Source organism: Notamacropus eugenii, chromosome 6 (genome assembly GCF_028372415.1).
Source record: "Notamacropus eugenii isolate mMacEug1 chromosome 6, mMacEug1.pri_v2, whole genome shotgun sequence".
Taxonomy (NCBI): Eukaryota; Metazoa; Chordata; class Mammalia; order Diprotodontia; family Macropodidae; genus Notamacropus; species Notamacropus eugenii.
The window spans coordinates 305,244,235-305,249,502 of NC_092877.1; the positions used below are offsets into that span (position 1 = coordinate 305,244,235).

The 5,268-nt window shown below is 39.6% G+C and overlaps 1 protein-coding gene across 6 annotated transcripts in view; it reads right to left on the minus strand.

Annotated features, from left to right (window-relative positions):
• The window catches only part of PLEKHM3 (pleckstrin homology domain containing M3), a 209,441-nt gene extending 204,240 nt beyond the window's left edge, over nt 1–5,201 (minus strand). For 5 of the 6 annotated variants that reach the window (XR_011968868.1, XM_072617410.1, XM_072617408.1 and 2 more), the window contains exon 1: nt 5,097–5,201. The gene's annotated coding sequence lies outside the window, so the exon portion shown is untranslated. The remainder of the gene's footprint in view (nt 1–5,096) is intronic. The other variant, XM_072617409.1, reaches the window with a different exon arrangement.
• Nucleotides 5,202–5,268: the final 67 nt, after the last annotated feature.

The window sequence follows — 5,268 nt, forward strand, 5'->3', positions numbered from 1 at the left end:
CTTATTTAGTTGACTATACAGGCTCAAACACCATTTAAAAGTTCTCAGGTTCCTCAGATAGTCCTCATGTTCTCTGGATAGTGAACATGAGACAGCTGGGGTCCCTCGGGCATCAGGTTTGAGCTGCACATGAAATTGGTCGAAGGTCACAAAGGACTAGGGAGCAACCTGCTGGCCCATAATAACACAGCCATTACAGATTAAGGGAAGATAAAAAGCTGAGTGAAAAGGAAATAATCAGTAAGAGAATGACTGAAGTGGACAGAGAACATGTCATTTGTGAAAATCCGAAGTATTTTAGCATTTGAGATTAAATAATGTGTTTGAAGACTTTGTTAGAGTGCAACTCTTGGGTCTGATGATTTATTTATTCTTCTAGCTAGTGAAATGGAAACATACCAGACCTTAGAGAACACCCAAATATCGTAGAACTTCTTGTTTTTAAATTAAATGTACATTGCTCTCCTAAGTGTAAAGAGTACAGCATTTGGCAAAATTAACATCTCGACTGTGTCTTTCAGATGAATAATAAAAATGACCGAATATTTATTAAGCTTAACTAATTCAGAGGCTTAAAATAAACAATCCTCAAAGCCTTTGTTTCTGAAAAAAATGTAAAGTTCCTGTAAAATCTGCATGAGTCGTTGAGGCATGGATCTTGTCATTCTGAATAGTTAAAACAGAATGCATTTTACTTTTGATCCTTGCTAACATATGATTTTTACAGTTTAGAGAATTGTGCTGCTTATAAAATGGCTTAGAAATAGTAATGAGGTATTTGTCCACTCTGACTGTCAATATTTTGATAAAATTTTATCGCATAGTTAACTATTGTTCATTTGAACAGAAGCACTGCCTTACCATGAAAAAAATTAGTTCAGTCATTCACAAGGAGAATTTAATTTACAAGAAGAAAAAAATGGGTCACTAAATGTAGCACATGAAAATAATATATGTACTGATTCTTTGTGAGAAGTAAGAAACTTTCTGATCAGATCTTCCCAATTATGGCATTTTCTGACATTTTCACAAAGATGAGACTTTTGCAAAAATGTCTGTTTCAATATACAATACCACAAATAAGTGTTCCTGTTAAACAACTACAACAGGGTTTCCAAATTGGAAATGTCTGAGGACAACATCATATTTTTAACTAAACTACTCTTTCTGACTAAGATATGTCCAAAAGAACTGCTTTCTTGTAAAGCAAACTTAAAAAAAGAGAGTAAGCATTTGTCAGTGGAAATGTAGAATTTAGGTTCAAACACAATAATGTTAACAGTTCACCTTTCACTCCTAATAATCCCTCATCTGTTAGAGGTATACACATGCTTCCAATGAGAGAATCATGGAGTATCTAAAATGTATCTAATGTATCATACCCTAATTGTGAGGAGCTAGTTCTTATTTCCCAGAAGCCCTGAGATCACCTATGAGTGGGCAAGCATTGGCAGGAAATGCACTCCTGGGCCTCTCCCCTCCGGGAGTCCCAGAAAACAAGATAGGGAGAAAGTGACAACTCTCTTGCCATGTTACCAGGCAAAACTGAGAGATCTGCTAATTAGGGGTACCTCCATTCTAACATTTATTAAGCATTTACTATGTATAACAATGGTGAAACTTGGAGGTCAGGGCCAACGGTCAAGAGGGGGAATCATGTAATTGCCAGTGTGCTTGAGAATGGACATGAGCACAAAATAAAAAAAATTTGCCAGATTTGACAAAAACCAAAAGTCAGTTGGTCAGTAAGAATGTATTAAGCACTTAATGTGCTAAGCATTGGAGATATGAAGGTGGGGAGGAAGTCACTGCTCTTGAAGAGTTTATCATTTGGGAAATAATATTTATAAAGCAGTTTTAAAGTTATCAAAGTTCCTTATATTCATTAACTCATTTACAATAATAACCTTGCAAGGCAGGCCTTACAAAAATTATTATTATCATTTCCCAAGAAACTGAGGCTTAGTTAAGCTATATTCAGGGTATCACACTTTGTAAGTATTAGGGCCCAGATTCAAGTCCATCTTCCTGACTCCTAGCCTAGTCTAGCACTCAAAACCTCCTTAGCACATAAATGTTATTGAGGGAGGGGAGCAGAAGAGGTCAGAATTCATCAAACAAGAAAGGTCTGTGCTTGGTAGGAAAGGGATATAGAGTAATGGAGGACAGGGTAGGTCACAACTGAAGATGCAAAGTGAGACTAGGTCAAGAAGACAATTTAGCCAGTTTATCCTTAAGCATAAAACTTGTTTGTTGTATCTCTGACTTTTCATTAACCTACAATATCCTTTCCCAATTTGATTACTAAAAATATAGCTGTGAAGCAGAGATTTTAAAACTATTCAGTTGGTTTCATCAATGCAAACAAATCAAATGGATAATTCTGTGTCCCTGCCCAACAAGTAGATTTTGTCTTGACAAATTATACAGTTGGTCCAACCACAAGGATCAAATTAACTGGATAATTGCAGATCTCCACTTTGTGCTTGCTAAATTTCACATAAGTTCAAAATTGTACTTGTAATGCGTAACCACAGACTTTCAGTTGGAGAGACTATATAATGAAATGTTCATTTGAAAGCACTTTTTCAGAATCAAAATGGCAGCCCTGTTTTTGCCTTCTGTTTGGAATTATGACCACTGTTGTTATTATAAGAAGTTATACTGATAGGTAAATAATTACATTTTAAAATCATATTATATCAATTCCCAGGAAAATAATGAGAACTTCTCCATGTCTGAAAAAGGTCAAATGAAAACAACAACAAAATTAGCGAGTGGAATTTGTTAAAGCTGCTCCTTTTTCATATGTGCAGAAGGAGCATTCACTACATAGCATTATTTGGCTTATACCGGTCTCTGAGAATATTTGGATCTATCTGCTTTAGAAATTCTGTGGTTTCAAGGAATAATGGAGTTAGGTTATTTATGAGTCAAATGCCAAATCTACTCTAAGAAGAAAAGAAAAATAATTAATGTTTTTCTTAGTAAATGAACTCTATCCCTCCATCACTGCCTGCCAAAGCATCTAGAGTTGCACAGGATCTAGGAGCCAGAAGGTACTATGCATTTTCTGCACCTTTCTGGGGGAAAATCTGAGCATGTGGGATGGTAGAGTGTGAAAAAGGTGGAACAGCAGAGAAGCAAAAGATGTAGCTGCCAAGACAACTACCTTCTTCTCTGAAAACTCTCCTATTGGCCTGAAATGATGGGATCTTTCCACTCTGCTTTGGAGAAGTAGTCTCACCCTGGACTGATCACTAAGAAGAAAGATATGAGTTTCATCTCTGTCTGCTCTTCAATCACAAAAATTCTTATCTTCAATCATCATACCCAGGAAATGTACATTGAATTGGAAAAGAACCACAAGAATTTAATCAGTACTTCATGATGTTTGCAGATGCTGATTATTCAGCACAGACCTAGAGCAGGGAGAGATCTTAAAGATCATCTAACCCAATCTCTTCCTTTCGCAGATGAAAATACTGAAGCCCAGAGGTTAAGGTCACACAGGTTGTAAGTGGCTGTGCTAGCATTAAAACTTAAGTCCTTAGACTTTAAATTCAGTGTTCTCTACACTGAACTATTCTGTCTCACTCAAATTACTGGTCGATTTGCTGTGCCATAATCTTAATCTGGAACACGTGATTGTTAATTAATAAATACATGTGCAGCCATGAAAATGAACACTAATTTGGGTCCTGAAGTTAATCAGGCTATACAAGATTAAGAGCTGTAATGAAAATTTAAAATGCAATAAAGAGTTCTGCTACTGTAGGTCTTCAATACAATCCTCTAATCATTTCCTTCAATTATCTTCATAAAGGCAATCACTAATAACATGTGCTAATAAAGATTTGGAATCAATGCTTTATTAAGGCTGGTGTGTATGACTATTTCAATATAAAAGTTCAACTATGCACATAACGACATGTTTCCAAATAGCATAAAGCTTCTGTCAATGCATTTATTAAGGTCCTACTATGTGTCAGGCACTATGCTTCTCTACTTAGATATGACTAATCAGACATATGACATAACCTACCAGAAGTTATAACTAGTTCATTTTGTGGTCCAGTCATTTCCTGAAGCCTATGGACTGATATCATCCCTGTGGCTTACTATATAATTTAGATTACATATATAAGTATATGTAGGTATGCAATTTGTAAATATGTGGTGCTATGCTGTATAATTTATATCACATATGTATACATATATACATTTGTAAGTAAACATCTCTGAAGTTATTTCATGTATACACACACATATATTAAATACCCAAGTACACATATACACTAACATTTGCAAATATATACATGGACTTCCAATACATTACATACATATAAGTATTCATATATATTCGAAAATATATACAATGACAAAGCTTACGATTGAGACAGTTTTCAAAAATTAAAAATCTTTATACATACAATATATAAGTATATGAACCATGGTGAAAGTAGAAATACTTTTTAGTACATTATTTCTAAAACAAAGAATCAGGGCTCCCTTCTCTGACCCCTTCCTAAAGAAACAGCCCCGGAGGGTTGACAACTGCATGGCTCAAACTCAGGTCCCTCTCGAAAGCATCCTCACAAGCATCTTCCGACCCACTTTCCTACGTGTGAATTTGGATCAGAGCTGGATGCCTGGCTTGAAGGGAGCCCTGAGGTTAGGCTAAGCCCAAGCCCCTCGGGGTTCAAAGCCCCCAGTCCCCAGTCCCCTCACATGAGGACCCCCCCCATCTCCGTCCCCGTCCCCCCACATCTCCCCCCGCCCCTCCCAGGAGACTGACTTTTAAGAGAAAGGGTGGAAGCGGGAATAGAGGCCGGGGTGGCCCTGCCCTCCTCTGCCCCGGGGCTCTTTGTCTGGGCCGCGATCTGGGGTCACCTCTGCCCACCTCAGACTGGAGCCCGGGTGCCCACGCCGTCTCCCCGCCCCTCCTAGGCTGCAGGAGCCGGCTCCTTCTCCCCCCGCCCAAACGCCCTCATCTCCCGGTCCGGCCGGGCACCGAGCCCCGCTCGCCCCCGGGAGGTGCCCCCCCGCCCAGGTAACAGCCCCCGCCGGGGCCCACGCGAGGAGCAGGTACTCACTCACCCCCCACCCTCGCCGGACCGGCGCGCAGGTGAGGCGGGGCTCGTCGTCCTCCACGTCCTCCCGGTGACAGCCCGAGCCGGCCCCGCTCCCTCGAACCTCCGCTTTCTGTTTACAGTCTGCCTGCCTCGGTCCCCCTCTTAAAGCCTTCCCCCCAGCAACCCGGGGAAA